Source organism: Zingiber officinale, chromosome 8A, assembly GCF_018446385.1.
Source record: "Zingiber officinale cultivar Zhangliang chromosome 8A, Zo_v1.1, whole genome shotgun sequence".
Lineage (NCBI taxonomy): Eukaryota > Viridiplantae > Streptophyta > Magnoliopsida > Zingiberales > Zingiberaceae > Zingiber > Zingiber officinale.
Genome location: NC_056000.1, coordinates 139,755,423 through 139,777,430, shown reverse-complemented (window position 1 = coordinate 139,777,430; position 22,008 = coordinate 139,755,423).

The following is a 22,008-nucleotide window of genomic DNA, read 5'->3' as shown; positions in this document are numbered from 1 at the left end:
CTCCGATTAGAAGGGTAGTTAACCCAACTTTGAGGAAATTGACACTCAAGGAGCATTTTCAAGGTTTTTGTTAACCTTTGAAAATGAAATGAAATGATTATTTACTCCTTGAAAGAGTAAAATGTGCCTAATAGTGGAAAGATTGATTCTATCTAAAATGGCACAAATTGGGAAAACCTTGAGAAATACTAAGTTAGGATTTTGGTATTCTCTTAGAAATTTAAGGCAATCCGGGCCTTGGTTTATGTGATTACTCTTGATGAAAAATGAAATATGCCAACATTTGAGGACATGCTTAATTTTTAAGTGGCATAAACAAATCAAGAGAAATAGAAATGTCAATTTAGGTTTGGCATTTCTGTGAAGCATTTAGGGCAATCTAGGTTAACTTTTTTAAGTTAAAACAAGTAGTATATTTAGAGTTTAGCTAAGTGGTTAAGGATACTTAGGTAGGTAATCTAGGTATATTTTATTTATGCTAAACCTTGCCATGATTGTTTGCCCATAATATGCCATGACATCATATTTTATTTATATTTTGCATTCATGACTTATCATGAAAAATATAAAAATACCATGCCATGTCATACATACATCATGTAGTATAGGAACTTTCTTTTGAAAGCTATTGCATTTTAATATATGCCATAACATCAATCATGCATTATGTTTTATTTCCTAAATTTAAGGACAAATGGCATTAGTTCAACAAGTGGCATTTGTTTACAACAAGTGAAATAAACAAGTGGCATTTGTTTAACAAGTGAATCAACAAGTAACATCCTTGGTGGATGTTTACCACTCAAAATGCCTAGATAGATATGCATGATCCCTAGAATAGGGCAAAACCAAAATCTCACATCTCACAAAGACCTATAAGATGACTTGTATGTGTTTTAGTGCACATTAGATACAAGTGAGATGTTAGGATGATGAACAAAACTCAATATGTTGATTTAGTGGATTCTTTTGAGTTTTAAATTCATCAAAACACATAGTTATGTGTTTTCCCATCATTGGGAAAGCTAATGTACAAGTCATGTGTATTAAGCTCAAGGAACATGGTGGGAAATTGGTTTTGAAAATTTTTTCAAAATGATTTTGGAAAACCTTTGTGAAGGCTATCTTTTGATAGTACTCACCATTGAATAGTTAGACATAAACTTGAAGAAAACACTAAAGTTTTAGTAAGTTTTCAAGTTTGTGTCAATCTTTGAAAATATGAAGTATTTTCATAGAAAACTATTTTTCCATGATAATATATGTTATGAGAAATGTATCCTCAAAATTTTACAATTTTTGGAATTTTCTGTGATTTTTTAGGGGTTTCTGAATTTCGGGAGAAAAATCAGAAATTCCTATCAGAGCTTTGTGGACCGATCAGAGGGGATGCTGATTGGTCCAGGGAGGTCTGGATCGGTCACTGGACCGATCCAGAGAAGTGTGGATCGGTCTGGTGACCGATCCAGTAAAGGGCTGAGCGTGCCAAAATGCTGATTTTCGACTGATTGTCTGAAATTTCAGCTGGAAGTTGGTATTTTAGATTTCTAAAGGATTGAAACTCTCCAAGACATTGTTGGTGCAATGGTCAAGGGGGAGTTGACCTTTAGGGGGAGTTTTTACCTATTGGTCAAGCGGGAGTTGACTTTTAGGGGGAGTTTTTACTCGTCAAGATTAGTAATATGGGGATTGTCACCATGGTGATTGTTGTATTTAGTATAAGGGGGAAATTAAGGATTTCAATGAAAGGTATGGAACTTTCATTAGGAAGAAACTCTTGATCTTGATTCACTCTTTTTGATGTGTGTCAAAAAGGGAGAGAATGGGAGAATGTCCAAAGAATGTTCAAGGAAGAACATTAGAGTTTGGGGAGAATGTTCAAGGAAGAACATTGGAAAACCTAAGTTAGGTTATCGGGTTAACCTAACTTGATTATGGTTTTTGTCAAACATCAAAAAGGGGGAGATTGTTGGTGCAACCGTAGGTCAAGGTTGACCTGGTTGACCTAACTCGAGTTGACCTGACTCGAGTTGTATTTTGATGTTTGACGAGAATAGAAAAGTTCTATTCTGATGTTTGACGAGAGCAGAAAAGCTGTATTATGATGTTTGATAAGAATACAAACTTGGGAGATTGTGGGTGCAACCTTCGGTCAAGGTTGACCTGATTGACCCGACTTGATTCGGTAAAGTCCAAGTATGGAGACTTGGCACGGAAAATTCCAAGCAGGGAGCTTGGCACGGGAAAAGTCCAAGTATGGAGACTTGGCACAGAAAAGTCCAAGCAGGGAGCTTGGCACGGGAGAAGTCCAAGTATGGAAGCTTGGCATGGGAAGTCGGAGAGGGCTCGGCAGCTCATTCTCCGGACTAGGTCAGAGAGGGCTCGGGAGCTCGTTCTCTGGACCAGACAGAGTTGGAGAGGGCTCAGTAGCTCGTTCTCCGGACTAGGTCAGAGAGGGCTCGGGAGCTCGTTCTCTGGACCAGATAGAGTTGGAGAGGGCTCGATAGCTCGTTCTCCGGACTAGGTCAGAGAGGGCTCGGGAGCTCGTTCTCTGGACCGGACGAAGTCGGAGAGGGCTCGGTAGCTCGTTCTCCGGACTAGGTCAGAGAGGCCTCGGGAGCTCGTTCTCTGGATCAAACGTGGAAGTCGGAGAGGGCTCGGTAGCTCGTTCTCCGGACTAGGTCAGAGAGGGCTCGGTAGCTCGGTCTCTAGATCGGGAAGGTTTTAGGGTTTAGGGCTGGGAAGCTCTAAGGCATTGGATCGGTCTGGTGACCGATCCAGTGATACTTTGGTTTATCTGATCGGTCTGGTGACCGATCAGTAACCAAACAGAAGGTTACTGTGGGTTATCTGATCGGTCCGTAGACCGATCAGGAAGCGAAGGAATTCAGAGGGCAGTTGGAGGGGATCGGTCTGTGGACCGATCCACCTACAGTCTGATCGGTCCACAGACCGATCAGGCTTCGAAGCCAACTCTCACAGAGAGTTGGTTGATCGGTCCCCAGACCGATCAGCCTAGAGCCTGATCGGTCAACAGACCGATCAGGAGTCTCCAGACCGATCAGGTTGAAGCTTGATCGGTCCAGGCCCTAGCCGTTGCGACACAACGGCTAGTTTATGTGTCTTCTTCTTCGCAGATTCATCTTCAATCTCTCACCAGCTTCTCTACAGCGCTAAAAAAAAAAAAAGCTCAGATCGCCAGTTCTTGAAGGATCTTGGAAGTTTTCCAAGTCAAGAGGCGGATCAAAGCAAGAAAAGAAACTAGGGTTAGGGTTTTGCACTCATTGTAAGCTTGTAAGCTTGTATTTCTTGTATCCCTTTCCTCTCTTCTTGTATTGAGTCTTGTAGGGCTTCTCCACCTTTGGTAGTTACCATAAAGGAGAGTTTTATTAGTGGAGGGTGTGTGTGTTGTGTGATTTATTTCTGTATTTTCCGCTGCCATATCTTTGAAGAAACAAGCAACGCCGAACACCGGGCACGCGACGAGTTATTCACCCCCCCCCCCTCTAGCTACTTTTGGTCCTAACAGGGTCGAGTGAGTACCATATCGTCTTATCCTTTTCAGGGCCCAAACTCCCTCAGACTTGAACATAGTCGGGTTCGAGATCCTCTAAGCTGCGGTAGTAGACTCCTCTTCGTATAACGGTCGAGTAAGTACCGTATCGCCTTGTTCTTTTCAGGGCCCAAGCTCTCTCGAACTTGAGCACAATCGCAAATCGAGTTATTTTCTCTCTGACTCCATCAGTACTCGAGAGTAGTGAGATCAACTTTATTATTCTCTCCCAACTCAAATACAATCACGGATCGAGTTATTTTCTCCCTGACTCCACTGGTACTCAGGAGTCATGAGATCGACTTTATTATTCTCTCCTGACTCAGACATAGTCACAGATTGAATTATTTTCTCTCTGACTCCACTAGTACATGGGAGTCATGAAATTGACTTTATTATTCTCTCATGACTCAAACATAGTTGCGGATCAAGTTATTTTCTCTCTGAGTACTCCACTAGTACTCAGGAGTTGTGAGATCGACTTTATTATTCTCTTCCGACTTGAATATAGTCGCATATTGAGTTATTTTCTCTCCGACTCCACTGGTACTCAGAGTAGTGAGATCAACTTTATTATTATCTTTTTGACTTGGACATAGTTACAGATCGAGTTATTTTATCTCCGACTCTACCAGTATTTGGGAGTCGTGAGATCGATTTTATTATTCTCTCTTGACTGATATAATCACAGATTGAGTACTTCATTTGTCAGACAAAATCACTATTTATTCCCCCGACTGAGACTAAGTCATGGTTGGTTTCTCTTCTAAACCTCGTCAGTTCTATATCAAGGTATTCAACCACATGGACTCGGATGACTGTTGAAGAAAATACTCGTCCAGTTAGTCGGTCTACACCCTCCTTCGACTAGACTTGAAGAGGAAACTTGTGATCTAGGAGGTAAGGGCCCATGTGGCAGGGCCCGGTCAATATAAAGCTCAGGTGGTAGAGAGGAAAGGGCATGAAATAAGGAAATAGTGCACAAATTATAAAACAACGTGTAAGTGTTGGGATATGCCCATGCGTTGTGTGCTAAAAATATGTTTCGTAAACATGCGAAGACTTAATGATAAATAAACTAATTTATTTCATCACACATACCACACACATGCAAGATACAATCGCACAGACAAGATCATAAAATAAAACTAAATCAAATAATAATTATTCTAGGTATACCTTACAAATGACTTGTAATGAGAAGAACATCAACCTTATGCGATGTTATCGAACCTCTCCTCCATTCATATCCATGCCGAGCTCTTTAAGACAACTCCAAGAGAACAAGCTTCGCCTTTGGAAGGTACTAGCCACAAGCGAAGGAGAAGGATCAAGAAGAGGAAGAAGAAGCAAAAGAAAGATCTTCTTCCTTTGGGTGGCTCACAACAACAGCAGGAGACCCTCTTGTTGTGGTCGGTAGCAGGAGAGAGGGAAAGGGAGAGAGAGGTACTGGGTTTAGGTTTCCAAAACCTAATTAAGCCAATAATGAATTGTGTGTTAATTCTCTCTTAACCATATCAATATATAGTTCTCTTTAATGAGTTGGATTCGAAAGCCCAAATTCAACTCATTATGACTTAACTAAAAATTAGCCCATTAACCCCTTAGTTTGGTTCACAACTAAATCAAATTGGTTCATGACTAAACCAAATTGATTCATAATTAAACCAAATAGGGTTCAACTCTTTCATAAGAGATGTGACCCATCTGCACTTTCATTCTGATAAATATTTCCATATTTATCTTATGTATGATCCGACTAAACATTTATCTCTTGATATGAAAATTCTATTCTTTATTTTATTTTACGTCTTTTAGAGACTCGTAGTGCGTGTGACCCAATAAGTTTCTGATTTATCTCGGTCGTCTATAATTAACTACTTAATTATGGAACGATCATAAGTGACACCTAGTAGTACATCATGATCCCCAATTAGCCAAAAAAATCATAGTTAATCTTAGAACTAATTCTGAACCCTTCAGCAGCTACAATGAGTCATGTCTCGTTCCTTTCACTTGTCTTATATCCACTTAGTTCAAGACATGGTTTATGTGTCTGTCCCCACTAGGCTGACTACGTCACACCTAATCTAAGTAATACTTTCTCGTTCTGCTGATTCAAATTACTCGTACATGTGTACAAGAGTCTCATACTCTTAACATGTGATGCTTTGGTTAAAGACTTTGAGTAATAATCCTAACGAGTGGCCAAAGGGTATACGTCTACTTGCAAGGAGCGGTGAATCCTCTGTGCGCTATCCAAATATCTTCAGACACTTTGACTTATACCCAATCATCTCGGGTCCACACCTCTAAGAGATGTTTTCTTAAGATGTCAAAGTATAAGTCTCCATGACCAAGATGACTTGTATACCTCAAGCCGAAGGAAACTTGCACTCGAACTATAGTAAAAACTTCACAGATATATCCATATATGTAGAGAACCATATGAAGTCTTATAGCAAGTCACTCCCATGAATTAGTTACCATAACTAGCATCCACGTTTAACTCTCGACATCCCAATGTCTCCAGCTAATGAGAAACAGTTGTTTGGACGAACCAAGAAGTATAACCCATGCTAGTCATATAGAATTGATGATGTCCAAATGCACCAATTTAACAACTAGGAAAATTCCAATACATTCATAATTGCACATGTAGAGATAATCACAAGTTGTGATCCAATCACAAATTCTCTTATGCTATGAATTATATTATGGATATTCAATAAATGAGTTTAAGACTATTCAAACATATAATATGTACTCAAATAATGAATCTATATTTATTAAATAAATAGTAAAACCATAAGGTGATTGTCTTAGGACATCCCTCAAAATCTAGCAGTAAGTACCCTGTGTTGATTTTGATGTGATCAACCAAGTCAAGTTAGGCTTTGTGTATTTAATGCTTTACGTCTGAGTGTGTAGGGACTTAGGAAAGTAAGAAGTCGAGAGGAAGGCGCGACGGATGAGAAGGATGACACAGGAATTGAGTTGATGGCTCAGTGCATCCTAGAGACGAGAAACTGTGGAAGAGTACGCTGGTGGAGCAAGAAGGATGCGCGCAGCGCTTCCGAGAGATGAGAAGTCAGAGTGGAAGCTTGCTTGAGGAGAGAAAGCTGGAGTTGGATTCGGGTGAGCTCAACTCTCGATAGTCAGACAATCACCCAAGCGACCATAACTAAAGGCCGGACAAAAGTCAACACTAAGTTGACCTTGTTTGGGTGCCCAGAGCTGGTCTGTCTGCCCGGACCACTTTGGTGTTGAATAGGCGTCTCGTCCAGTAGATCACCTTCGGGTCCACGTCAACAGCGGTCCGGGCGCCAGGAGCAGGAGTGGATAAATGCTTATCCCTTTACTGTTGCAAAGAGGATTGAAGCGACCAGCTGGGGGCGCCCGGACCGTGCCATGTCATCAAACAATCACTTTGATTAGTTAGCCTATAAAAGGAGGCCCAATGCGCGACATTTCTCACAACACTTTCTGTACTTTGATTTTCTATTCTGTTTTCAAGTTCTGTGATTCCAATGCTTGTAAGAGGCTTCTCCATCTACGACAAAAGGAGAATTTTGTTAGTGCTTTTAATGCCTTGGATTAACAACCTTCCTGGTTTCAACCAAGTTAAATCTGGTAGCCTCTCTTATTTTTATGCAATTTATTTCTATTATTTTAACAAGTGTTTGTTAGTTAAAGTCAAAAGTTGTGAGAAGGATATATTTGTCATTTCAGGTAATTCACTAATCTCTTGCTGGCCACACCGGGACCAATAAGTGGTATTAGAGCCCAACCACTTCAGAAGGACTAACCTCCGACCGAAGTACATAAGAAATAGTCGGACTGAGCATCTACCCACCTAAGTTCGAAGGGGAGTTCATGACATGGAAAAAGAAAATGGAGGTATTTTTAAAAATAAATTTTAATTTATTATTAATAATGAAATATGATTTTGTAGCACTTAAAGATCCGCAAGGAGTCGAAAAAGAAAAATACCTATGGACAAAGAAGGAGTAAACCGACTTTGTGGCAAATAATAAGGCAGAATTCTATCTGCTGAGTGTTTTACCATCACAAGAAGTCAATCAGATCAGAGCCTACGAGTCAGCCAAAGATCTCTAGGAGAAGTTACTAGAATTGTACGAAGGGACCTTAGAGGCAAAATTCACAAGACGAGATTTGCTCCAGAACTAACTCAGCAACCTCCGAATGGTAGAAGGTGAAACAGTCGCACACCTACACTCAAGGATCAAGGAGATGATCATTGAACTCATGAATCTCAGAGAAATGGTAACAAACCAAGATTCATTAAGGTATACTTTAAATGCATTTCTGAAAACACGCGAGTGGACATCCATTGTTGACTCCTTTTTCATTTCTAAGGACCTTGAGGTTAGTACATTAGAAAACTTGTTTTCTACTTTTAAACTTCATGAATCAAGATGTGCAGGCTTAAGAAATAAAGAAGAAAAGATAGCTCATAACCTAGCATGAAGGCTAATCGGAAGGGCAAACCAGATTCAGACATATCACTCGACGAAGATGAGGTAATGTTTATGGTAAGAAAGTTTGGTAAATTTCTTAAATCTAACAAGTTTAACAAGTCCCGGGCTAAGAAACTTCCATGAAGCAAACGAAAGGTGCAGTGCTATAACTGCTAAGAAGAAGGGCACATCAATGACACTGCCCAAAACTGAAGGACAAGGATAAGAACAAAAGACCAACTTGGATGAAGCACAAGAATCTAAAGGCGATGTGGGATGAAACGTCATCATCAGAGTCGGAGATTAAAGCCTATGCCGGACTTGCACTGATGGCAAGTCACCAAGAAAACGATGAAGCAAGCTCATCCAAAATGAGCATCGAGAGCGTCGACGAAGGAGGGGGCTACTTCAGGGGGATGCAACAATGAAGGGGGAGTGTCGGATAAAGAGATCGACAAGATAAGGAAAATACAATCTCTACCTCCTGATAAATTATTCAAATTTGTTTAAATATTTTCTAAAAGTTCTTATCAATTAGAAAATAAAAGATTAGAAAAGGGAAATTTAGAATTAAAAGTAACTTTAGTAAAATCTTGTTGATTAGAAGATTTTGGAAAATTAAAAATTAAAAATTAAAAATTAAAAATTAAAAGAATAAATAGATTTATTAAAAAAATGATGCATGCTTAAATTCAAGTTCTCTTCAAAATTCATATTTTAAAAATAATGGTAGACTTAATTAGTATTTTAAATACCATAAGAGTCAAATTGCAAAGGTTTCACAAAATTTAATTCCTAGAAAATATTTGGTTCAAGTAGAAAATAATTTATTTTGGATACTAAAATCATGAATTAATTTCATATCCATGCTAAAAAATTAATTTGTTTGATTTATTCTTTTTGGTAAAATCAATTATTTCATTAACTTTATGATCATATTTTCTACTCAAAATTTTACCTGTGAAAAAAGGAAATATTTTCTAATATTTTTTTTGAAATTTTTTGGCTACTATATTATTTTTTATGAATTTTTAAACAAAAATCATATTTTTTTAAATTAAAATTATTTCACAGATTTATTTTTGAAAAAATTATTTTTCTGTGATAAAATATTATGTTCTCTATCAAAATAAATTATTTCTAAATATTTTGACCATTAATTAATTTTTATGACTTTTTATCAAAATGTTAATTTTAATATTAAAAATTATTAAAATTAATCTTCAAAAATTTAATTTTTCTACCAATATACTTTCCGATTTACATACATAGAAAAAGTTACAATATTTTTTGAACTCAAAATCTATTTTTGTGTATTTTCCTTTGTAAATACATCATTCTGTGTAAAATAATTAATTTTTATTAATATTAATGTTATTTTTTTTGTCAAAACTTTATCTTGATTTTGGATAAGTATGTTTAATAATGACAAAATTTTTTAGGATTTTTCAAAAATTTAAAATAATTTCAAAATTATTTTTTCTAAAATTATTCTTTAAATCATAATTTTTTTTAAAAAAAAGGACAGTCCGGTGCACGAAGCTCCCGCCATGCGGGGTCCCGGGGAAGGATCCATTGTAAGCAGCCTTACCCTACTTTTTACAAGAGGCTGTTTTCAGGATTCGAACCCGTGACCTTTTGATCACATGACAACAATTTTACCGTTGCGTTAAGGCTCCCCTTTTTAAATTGTAAAAATTTAGATTTTTGAAAAATATTAGTCACTATTTATGTAACCATTAGATTTTAAAAAAAAATTACCCCTATTTTTTAATGTGATCAAAGGAGGAGAAATAATAGATTAAGTCTAGAGGGAGGAATAATGCTTTCCAATTTATATGCATTGCATTTAAATTTTGTATATTTATGTATTGCATTTAATTTTGCATAGTTATTTCACTTTATTGTCTTGGTTTAAACCCTAACTTAACTTGGGTTGATCACATCAAAAAGTGGGAGATTGTAAGTACCCCGTATTGGTTTTAATGTGATCAACCAAGTCAAGTTAGACTCTGCTTATTTGATGTCTTGCATCTTAGTGTGCAGGGACTTAGAAACTAAAGAAATCGAGTGGAAGATGCAGCAGATGAGAAGGATGACACGTGAATCGAGTCGACAGGCTAGTGCATCCAAGGGACGAGAAGTTATGGAAGAGTACGTCGATGGAATGAGAAGGACGCGCGTGATGCTTCTAAGGGATGAGAAGCCAGAGCGGAAGCCTGCTTAAGGAGAGAAGGCCGGAGTTTGGTTCGGGTGAACTCAACTCTAGATGGTTGGGCAATCACCGAAGCGATCAGAGCGGAAGATCAGACAAAAGTCAACACTAAGTTGACCTTGTTCGGGCGTCTGGACTAAGTCCAGGTGCCCGGAGCTGGTCCAAGCGCTCAGAGCACTTTGGTACCGAATGGGCGCCTCGTTGAGTGGATCACCTTCGAGTCCACGTCAGCAGCTGGTCCAAGCTCTTGGGAGTGGATAAATGTTTATCCCTTTACCATTGCGAAGAGGATTGAGACGACCAACTAGAGGCGCTCAGATTGAGTCCGGGCACTCGGACCTGGTTTTCGACATTCTATACAACACTTTTTGTACTTTGATTTTTTATTCCGTTTTCAAGTTCTGTGCTTCAAACGCTTGTAAGAGCCTTCTCCACCTATGACGAAAGGAGAATTTTGTTAGTACTTTCAATGCCTTTAATAACCTCCCCGGTTGCAACCAAGTAAAATCCGGTAACTTCTTTTATTTTTATGCGATTTATTTATGTTATTTTAACAAGTATTTGTTAGTTAAAATTGAAAGTTGTGAGAAGGATATATTTGTCATTTCAGGTAATTTACCTCCCTCTTGCCGGCCGCACCGAGACCAACATAATTCACTAATCAAGAAAAAGTATAATGAAATAATAAATATATTTCTATTAGAGGACTAATTATTTTAAGGAAACATATCCTTTAGCTAATCTATATAAAGTCGTCCACCCCCAAGGACGTAGGTATACGCACACAAGCATTTAAACCCTAATTACTGCTCCTCTTTTTCTTCGCCCTCTAATTTAGGCATTGGAGTGGTTTCATCGAGGCTTACCCTGGCGAACCCTTTGATGTTTGCTACTCTCTACAAGAAATCACGACGCTACGAAAAAAAATCTAGGAGAAGGCCTCGACGTCATCGTTCTTTATCCCGGGGATGAATTTCTATCGCCGCGTCATCGTGGTGAGATTTCTAAACTGGAACACTAGCCAAGAAATGTTTGTGCTAAATGTTATTTAATAGTTACTATTCATTTCTTATTCTTATTATTATATCTTGTTTTTTGAAATTAAATTATAGGTTTAATATTTTGTATATCAAGATTTCTTTATAATTTAAAAAAATCTTATTGTGATACTTATTTTTTGTTTGTATATTTATTATAGGTTCAAGAGGTTTAATGTGAAATAGACTTTTTGGAGCTTTTGAGAATGTCGGCATTTTGCATACGAAGACTTTAGATAAATGAATATTTTTGATGTAAATGGATGTGAATTTTAGAAGTTATATATATATATATATATATATATATATGGTGTTTTGATTTTTTGTAACGACCCGCCTTCTACTAACTAGGCTGTAAGGACAGACCGTCACAATATGCTGTGCTAGACTATGATTTTAAGGTGCGGAAGCGTGAACTAATTTAAAATTTTGCTAAACCCATGCCAATTGCTACTAAATCTGATCTTATGCTGAAAAGTACCTTTTTAAAGGTTGCACCTATACTCAAAAGAGAGGATCTAACCTTCACATATGATTAAGGACTGAACTTAGGTACTTCCAGCCGAAACAGACGTTCCAATCGATTGACTGATCGATTGGGACGTTCGGATCGATCCACGGATCGATTCCGATGGCTACCGTGCTCGGGTAATATTCTGGATCGATCGGCTGATCGATCCAGACTGACCAATCGATCCAATGATTGATTCCAGAGCTCTCTGTTCGCGGGAGCGATTTCCCCGATCGATCGAACGATCGATCCCCAAACTCTCTGTTCGCGACAGAGTGCGACTGGATCGATCGGCTGATCGATCCAGAAGCTTACTATTCGCGACAGAATGCGACTGAATCGATCGACTGATCGCTCCAGAAGCTTACTGTTCGCGGAACCAAGCTCCCAATCGATCCACTGATCGATTGAGGGCCCCCAATCGATCCACTGATCGATTGGGGTTTCTGATTTCGCAGCAAACTCTGATTTCAGTACTATTTCGTGCCAAACTCACATACACAAGTTCTAAAATGACAGGAAAACATTCTATTAACAAACAATTAACATTCTGAACATGGTTACTAACAAGCTAAGCAGATCTTCTATAATTCATGCATTTAGATAACTAAATAGGCAAAGAGTAACATAATAAGAAGTACTAAGTTCTTAAACATTCTAGTTCTTCCAAGGTCTTTATTCCAGGTTCCATCCACACACATCTTCCTTGCATTGACCTCCAGCATCCGCTAGTCCATCTTTTCTTTACCTTTATCTGCAGTATAAGGAAAAAGTATCTGTAAGCTTTTGCTTAGTAAGAAACCATCGACCTCACAAAACATGCATGCGATACGATTTATGCTTTGAAAACATGCTATTTGAAATATGCGCTGAATATGCTAAAGCATGGCATGACAGACAAAACATAGAAATAAGAAACTGATCATGGCAATAAGTGCTAATCATAACTATCATGTTGTATCAACGGAAAACTAAACTGATACAGAAGCAGAGCTAAGCTAATACGAAACTGATGCTAAAGCTGTACTGAATTCACATAACTATGTTGTGAAGTTTTGAAAACTATATTCATAAGTAGATTAAAATAATAATCATGCTGTTGTTTGGGCCCGGCAACTGTACTTGCTATGCGCGCATCCCTAAATAGACCCGGGTTTGCAAGTCCCGAATTTAGTAGGGTTACTAGGTTATCTAAACCTAGGGACGACTATGGGAGCCCAACCCAATGGATATCTAATCCAGTACAGTGCCACTGAAGAGTAAAATACTGATCATAAGCTAATAATTCTTGTCTTGCTCTTACTAGGTTGTCTAAACCCAGAACTAGGTTATCTGAACCTAGGGGCAACTGTGGAAGCCCACCCATTGGACGTCTAGTCCATAAAAGTTGTAGCAAGACTAATTAAGCTGTAAAAATGCTTCTATTGCATTTATCTAAGCTATTAAAATGCCTATGGTGACATTTAACTGAGCTAAGCGTTTAATCAAACGCTTGGTGTGCGCTAATTCGCACCCTATCACTGAAAATCTGCATACGACTAAAACATTGCATACAAACATACGATTAGCTACTTATACTATAGGTGAGGGGTTTCTTACCTCCTGCTCGAAGTTTCTTACGATTCTAATCGCTAGATTTCCGGAGAAGAAGATCCCACTGTCGATTTCCTCGCGTCCACGTGCTCTTCTCGCGGGGAGGAACGTTCTCGTAGCCGAGATATCGCCGGGAGGTGTTCCTCTTGCCCTTGGGACGGAAACCCTAGGTTTCTTGAGGTTGGCGCCGAGAGGTGAGGGAGAAAAGGAGAGGGCGGCGTGACTAGGGTGAGGGAAAGGTTTTTCTCCTTTAAGAAAATAACAATTCCTCACTTAAATCCTTATTTATATTAAGTGGGTAATTCGGCCCAACTCAAATATAAATATAATTGATTCCCTTTCTTTTTAGTACGGCACTGCTGGGTTCACTTGGTTACTAAAGCTATCTAAAGGTTACCGGACCCGATAGGTCCCGGGTTCAATTCCCCCCTTAAGCTATTTTACGTTTCTATTTATTTTTGCTACTTCCGCTACTCTAAAAATTCCATAAAAATATTCTAAAATTTCAGAAAAATCATAAAATATTTCTAAAATAACTTTGAGAATTTTTGGGCACTACAATCCCCCATACCTTATAAAAAGTTCGTCCTCGAACTTAGAATAACTCTGGGTACTTCTGTCTCATATTGGCTTCTGTCTCCCAAGTTGCCTCTTCTGCTGTGTGACTTTGCCAAATGACTTTTACTAACGGTACCTCCTTGTTCCGCAATTTCTTAACTGCTCGGTCTATTATCTGAATAGGCCGACTATCATAGCTGAAGTCTTCGCGGACTGGTACCGACTGGGGCTCAATCACCTGGGTGGCATCTGGGATATGCTTCTTCAACATAGAGACATGAAATACATTATGGATGGCTGACATCTCCTGTGGTAGCTCTAACTCATATGCTACCTTGCCAATTCTTCTAGTGATAAGGTATGGTCCCACATATCTGGGACTTAATTTGCCCTTCTTCCCAAAACGCATTACTCCCTTCATGGGAGCTACTCTGAGGAACACTGAATCCCCAACTGAAAACTCTAAGGGTCTGCGCCGTGTATCAGCATAGCTTTTCTAGCGGCTCTAAGCTGTCTCTATCCTCTGGCGGATCTGCTATATAGCTGCTGTGGTATCTGCTACTAGATCTGTCTGGAGTTCTAGTTCTTTCTGTTCACCACTCTCATACCAACAGATTGGAGATCTACACCTCCGCCCATAGAGAGCCTCGTAAGATGCCATGCCGATGGTGGCCTGATAGCTATTGTTGTATGCAAATTCTGCTAAACTCAGATATTTGCACCAACTTCCCTTGAAATCTAGGGCACATGCTCGGAGCATATCTTTGAGTACCTGATTGACTCGCTCCGTCTGACCATCTGTCTGAGGATGGAAAGCTGTGCTGAATTTTAACTTAGTACCCAATGCTGACTGTACACACTCCCAGAAGTGTGATGTGAACCCACTGTCTCGGTCTGAAATAATTGTTCGTGGGACTCCATGCAGTCTGACGATCTCCTTGAGATACAACTGAGCTAGCTGTTCCATGGAGTAGGATATCCTGATAGCTAAGAAGTGGGCTAATTTAGTCAACCTGTCAACTATTACCCAGATGGTATCAAAACCACTCGTGGTTCTGGGTAGTCCCACTATGAAATCCATAGAAATGTCTTCCCACTTCCATTCTGGGATCTGGATAGGCTGCAGAACTCCTCCTGGCCTCTGATGTTCTGCCTTGACCCTCTGACAGGTTAGACAGGTGCTGACATATCTAGCGATGTCTCTTTTCATCCCAGGCCACCAAAAACATGTCTTCAAGTCCTGGTACATCTTGGTGGAGCCTGGATGCATCGCATAAGGAGTCTTGTGAGCCTCATCTAAAATCTTTCTCTTTAGTTTCTCCTGATCTGGAACACAGAGTCTGTCACCGAAATACATTGCTCCACTGTTAGCCATTCTGAACTCTCCACTTTCTAGTTCTGCTATCCCTTGCTTGATTTTCTGAATTTCAGGATCCTGTTCCTGAGCTGCCTGGATATCACCAAGTAGGGTAGATGCTAAGGTCATAGTAGAGAGCTGTCCCACTATAAGTTCGAGATCAAAATCTGTGATCTCCTTCTGTAGGGGCGGTGACATGGCTGCTAGGGACAGTAAGGTAGCATCGGACTTCCTGCTAAGTGCGTCTGCCACCTTATTGGCTTTTCCTGGGTGATAGAGGATGTCTATGTCATAATCCTTGACCAACTCAAGCCATCTATGCTGTCGCATATTCAGATCCTTCTGAGTGAAGAAGTACTTCAGACTCTGGTGATCTGTATACACTCTGCACTGAGCTCCATATAAGTAATGTCTCCAAATTTTGAGAGCGAACACTACTGCTGCGAGCTCAAGGTCATGAGTAGGGTAATTCTTCTCATATTCCTTGAGTTGTCCAGAGGCATAGGCGATCACCTTACCATCTTGCATCAGTACTGCTCCTAGTCCCAATTTAGAGGCGTCACTATAAATATCAAAGCTGTCTGTGTTTGCTGGTAGAGCCAGAATAGGTGCACTGGTCAATCTCCTCTTTAGCTCGCTGAAACTGTTCTCACAGTTCTCTGTCCACTGAAATTTTCTGTTCTTCCTGGTGAGAGCTGTCAATGGTGAGGCTATCCTGGAGAAATCCTCTACAAACTTTCTGTAATAACCGGCTAATCCCAAAAAGCTTCTGATCTCACTGACGTTCTTGGGCCTTTTTCAGTTACTCACAGCTTCTATTTTACTAGGGTCTACCATGATACCATCCTTGGAGATGATGTGACCCAGAAAGGCTACCTGATCGAGCCAAAATTCACATTTCGTGAACTTGGCGTATAGCTGATTCTGCTGGAGGGTCTGCAACACTATTTTCAGGTGCTCTGCGTGCTCTTCCTGAGTTCCTGAATAGATAAGGATGTCATCGATAAACACAATAACAAATCTATCTAGGTAGTCCCCGAATATTCTGTTCATTAGGTCCATGAAAGTAGCTGGAGCATTTGTCACACCAAAGGGCATGACTACGAACTCGTAGTGTCCGTATCTAGTTCTGAACACTGTTTTGGGTATATCCCCTTCTTTAACTTTCACCTGATGATAACCTGATCTGAGGTCTATCTTAGAGAACACTGCTGCTCCCTTTAGCTGATCGAACAGGTCATCTATTCTGGGAAGAGGATACCTGTTCTTGATGGTGACTTGGTTCAGTGCTCTGTAATCTATGCACAGGCGCATGCTCCCGTCCTTCTTCTTCACGAACAATACAGGCGTTCCCCATAGTGAATGACTAGGACGTATGAAGCCCTTGTCAAGCAGCTCCTGTAATTGTTCATGAAGTTCCTTCAGTTCTGCTGGAGCCATGCGATAAGGTGCTTTGGAGATAGGATTTGTACCGGGAATGAGTTATATCTCAAATTCAATCTCCCTGTCTGGTGCTAGACCTGGTAACTCCTCAGGGAAGACTGTTGGGTAGTCACATACGACTCGGACTTCGGCTAGTTGTTGGTCCTTGTCCTGACTCGTGCTAACTACATGTGCTAGGAATCCCGTACATCCTGAATCCATTAATTTTTGTGCTTTTAGGGCTGAGAGAAACTTCTTGGCTTTTCTCTTTGGTTCTCCGACGTATTCAAACTATACTTCTGCTTCAGGTTGGCATATGAATTTCTGTTTACGACACTCTATAGAGGCACCGTATCTGATCAGGAAGTCCATTCCAAGAATAACATCGTAATCAGTCATATCTAGCACTATCAGATCACAAAAGAGTTCTCTGTCTGCTATAATGACTGGCACCGCTCTGAGCCAGTGTGTGGATACCATAAATTCTCCCGAAGATAGCCTCGTCAAAAACTGACCACTGAATACCTCCGGGGGTACTGCTAACTTTTCGGCGAATGCCCTGGATATAAAAGAATGGGTTGCCCCAGTATCGAACAAGACAGTTGTACTTTGCTGTAAAATACTAATTTGACCTGAAACAACTGTCGAGGCATTTGCTACGTCCTCTCTGGTGAGTGAGTAGATCCTCGCATTGGTCATAGCTGGAGGGGCTTCTAGTCTGCCCTGACTGATGCGTGGACCATCTAAAGCGGCCTGCATCTGATGTAACTGAGCTGGCTGGCCTCCATACTGAATCGGCTGTGGTGGAGGAAGACTAGTCTTGTTCGGGCACTGCTTAGCCATATGCCCTTCCTGTCCACATTCAAAGCACCCTTGTGTGCCCTTGCGACAAACTCCTGGGTGAAATTTCCCACAAGTAGCACAATTGGGATAGCTAGGCTGTTTGTTGGCTGGTCCTCCCTTTGGGTAACTCCCTGGTTTGCGTTTGTTGCTGGAGTTCCCTTTCCAGTTAGAGCTGTGACCCTGTTGTTTCTGAGTACCTGAACCTCCTTGCCCTTTGGACTCTGAGAGGACTTGCCGTTGGACCCCGTGATAGTTTTGATGTGATCAACCAAGTTGGTTAGGTCCTGCGTTGTATTTGATCCCTGTGTCTGAGTGTGCAGGAGCTTAGGAGCACAGGAAGTCGAGCGGAAGACGCAGCTAGCGAGAAGGACGACATGGGAAGGGAGCCGACGGGCTCGGTGCGTCCGAAGGACGAGAAAGCTGCGGAAGAGTACTCCGGTGGGCGTGAAGAGCGTGTGCGGCGTTCGAGGGACGTTAAGCCGGGACGGAAGGCTGCTCGAGGAGAATGCCGAAAATTGGGTTCGGGTGAGCCCTATTTCGGTTGGCCACAATCACCCAAAAGATCGGAGCATCGGAAGTCGCAACAAGCTGGAAACGAAGTCAAAGGAGCTGAGCTGCCAGCTTGGAGGCGCCTCCAACATGACTGGAGGTGCCTCCAGCTTGAAGGCGCCTTCAGCCAGGCTGGAGGCGCCTTCAGCCTGATTGGAGGCGCCTTCAACCAGTCAAAGTGACCGTTCTGCGCGCGGATAAAGTTTTATCCGCTGACTCCCATGGAGGCGCCTTGGAGCCACGGGATAGAATTTCCAGGACCTATATAAAGGGTCCTGGAGCTAGGAATTCAACAACAACTCAAGCATTCAATCTGTAGTGTTTCCTAGCAATAGTTCTGAGCTTTTGAAAGTGTAAAAGGCTTCTCCGCCTTCAGCAAAGGAGAGTTTCTTTTAGTGCGCTTCTACTGCCCTGGATTAACAACCTCCTTGGTTGTAACCAGGTTAATTCTTCTGTGTCTTTCTTTTACTGTTTTATTATTTTGTTAACTATTGCACTAACTGAGTTGAAAGTACGAGGAGGGTATATTTATTTTTGTTTTCAGCAATTCACCCCCCTTTTGCCGGTCTCCGCTGCACCAACAAGTGGTATCAGAGCAAGATCGCCTCAGAAGGACTAACCGCCAACTGAAGCACTACGATCAAGACGATGGCTGGAGCGAACATCCATCCCTCGAAGTTCGACGGAGACTTCGCCACATGGAAGCGCAAAATGGAGGTATTTTTTAAAACGGATTTTGATATTCTTATTACAATGAAATATGGTTTTGCAGCGCCGAAAGACAAAGAAGAAAACACATGGAGCAAGAAGGAGCAAGCCGATTTCGTCGCCAATGGAAAGGCAGAGTTCCACCTGCTCAGTGTGCTGCCTCCACAAGAAGTAAATCGGATCGGAAGCTACGACTCAGCGAAAGATCTCTGGGAAAAATTCCTGGAGCTACACGAAGGTACTTCTGAAGCGAAGCGCGACATCCTCCGGAACCAGTTAACGAACCTCCGGATGAACCAAGGCGAGAAGGTAGCGCAACTCCAAGCGAGAATCAAGGAGCTGATAACGCAACTAACGAACCTTGGAGAAGAGGTAACCAACCGGGATTTTATCCGATACGCGCTCAATGCCTTCCCGAGAACTCCAGAGGGGGAGGAACGTCAGAAGAAAGCAGCAGTGAAGGGGGAGCGTCACCTGATCAGGTAAGTAAGGTACGCAATCTAACCTCGTCTCAGTCATTTCGATTTATTAAATCGCTTTCTAAAGATTTATTCGAATTAGAAAAAGAAAATAAAGAATTAAAAATAAAGTTAGCAAAAGCATGTCCACTTGAAATGTACGATAGTATGAAATCAGAAAATGAAAATTTAAAATTAGAAATTGAAAATTTGAAAAATGATGCATGCTTAAAGAAATTTCCATAGTCAAAAATTAGAATTTATGATAAATTAAATTGGTATATAAGGAAGCATCAAGGTCAACTTAAGAAAATACCAAGAAACTATGTACCCCCTAGTTTTTTGAATAATCCTGTCGGAAGGAACCTCTATTGGGTTTCAAAATCTGTGCTTAATTAATTTTTCGAAAATTAAAAGCTTACAGTGAAAAAATTAAACATTGACATTCTTTATGGAAGCTTTGTCTAAGGAAGTGGTTGTTGCTCCAATAACCAAGAAGGTCTAGTGCCTCGCCACGACCTGGAAGCTAAAATATTGAAAGAAAATGTTTAATTAACTTTCTGAAAAAGCATTAAACAATAATTAAATAATGCTTTGAAAGTTAAACAAGAATTAAATAATGCTTTGAAAGTTTATCAAATATTTGTTAAAATAAACAAAAATTCCTAAGAAATTTTTTTTCTAATTTTTTTTTTTGGGTTAGAATTTTTTTTAGAATTCTAAAAGTTCATTTCACTTAACTTAGAAATTTTTTTTTGAACATTTACTTAGGATTTTTTTTTACTTAGAAATTTTTGAAAAATTTATGTTAAACTTAGCAATTTTTTCAAAAATTCATTTTTAACTTAGAAAATTTTCAAAACTTAAATTCTTAAGACCCCATTTTTGCTGTGATCAAAGGGGGAGACAGAAGTACAAGTTTAGGGGGAGTTAGAAAAAATTTAAAATTTCTGTTATTATTTTTATAAAAAGTGTTGCAATTTTACTAATTGCAAAAATTATGTTTAACTTGTCAGTTTAGTAATTTACCTTTAAAATTACTATTGATGTCTATATTGTCCCTAACTTGAACTTGGGTTGATGCACATCAAAAAGGGGGAGATTGTTGGACCCCGTGATAGTTTTGATGTGATCAACCAAGTTGGTTAGGTCCTGCGTTGTATTTGATCCCTGTGTCTGAGTGTGCAGGAGCTTAGGAGCACAGGAAGTCGAGCGGAAGACGCAGCTAGCGAGAAGGACGACATGGGAAGGGAGCCGACGGGCTCGGTGCGTCCGAAGGACGAGAAAGCTGCGGAAGAGTACTCCGGTGGGCGTGAAGAGCGTGCGCGGCGTTCGAGAGACGTTAAGCCGGGACGGAAGGCTGCAAGAGGAGAATGCCGGAAATTGGGTTCGGGTGATCCCTATTTCGGTTGGCCACAATCACCCAAAAGATCGGAGCATCGGAAGTCGCAACAAGCTGGAAACGAAGTCAAAGGAGCTGAGATGCCAGCTTGGAGGCGCCTCCAACCTGACTGGAGGCGCCTCCAGCTTGAAGGCGCCTTCAACCAGGTTGAAGGCGCCTTCAGCCTGATTGGAGGTGCCTTCAACCAGTCAAAGTGACCGTTCTGCACGCGGATAAAGTTTTATCCGCTGACTCCCATGGAGGCGCCTTGGACCCTCGTTGGAGGCGCCTTGGAGCCTCGGGATAGAATTTCCAGGACCTATATAAAGGCCCCTGGAGCTAGGAATTCAACAACAACTCAAGCATTCAATCTGTAGTGTTTCCTAGCAATAGTTCTGAGCTTTTGAAAGTGTAAAAGGCTTCTCCGCCTTCAGCAAAGGAGAGTTTCTTTTAGTGCGCTTCTACTGCCCTGGATTAACAACCTCCTTGGTTGTAACCAGGTTAATTCTTCTGTGTCTTTCTTTTACTGTTTTATTATTTTGTTAACTATTGCACTAACTGAGTTAAAAGTACGAGGAGGGTATATTTATTTTTGTTTTCAGCAATTCACCCCCCTCTTGCCGGTCTCCGCTGCACCAACACTTGCTTCTGCTGCTTGATATTGTTCTGGTAGTGCTCAGTGGTCAGAGCACTGCTGACTAGTTCTTCGGTGGTTTGCGGCCTATGGACGCCGCCAGCCACATTCATTGCTATTTCCGACTTCAACATCTTGAGCATCAACCAGACTCTTTTTTTTTCTGTGCTGACTAGTTCGGGGCATAGACGAGCCAGTCTATTGAATTTCTTCACGGCTTCCTCCACTGATAGGTTGCCCTGGCGAAACTCAGTGAACTCGTCGTAGTGGCGGTTTGTGACCCGCATGTGAAAGAACTCCTCGAAGAACTCTTTCTCGAAGTCAGCCCATGTCATCTGGTTCATTGGGCGCTTCACTCTGATTCTCTCCCACCACATACGTGCATCTCCTGTCAAGCAGAAGGAGGCGCACTTCACCTTTTCATGCTCTGGCCAGTCCAGAAGCTCCATTGTACTTTCCAGTGTTTTGAACCAGACTTGAGCATCCCATGGTTCACTGGTGCCTGAGAAGCTATCGGGCTTGACTCTCTGCCACTGGATCAGATAGGCTTCTCTCTTTGCCTCTGCTGCTGGGGCTACTGGTGCCGTAGGCTGGACTGGTGGAACCTCTATAACTACTGGGGTTGCTATGTTTGGTTCCGGGGTGACAGTGGGAGTATTCTGCTGGTTAGCCTTTAAGGTGGCTATCTCCTGTTGTTGTTCTGCTAAT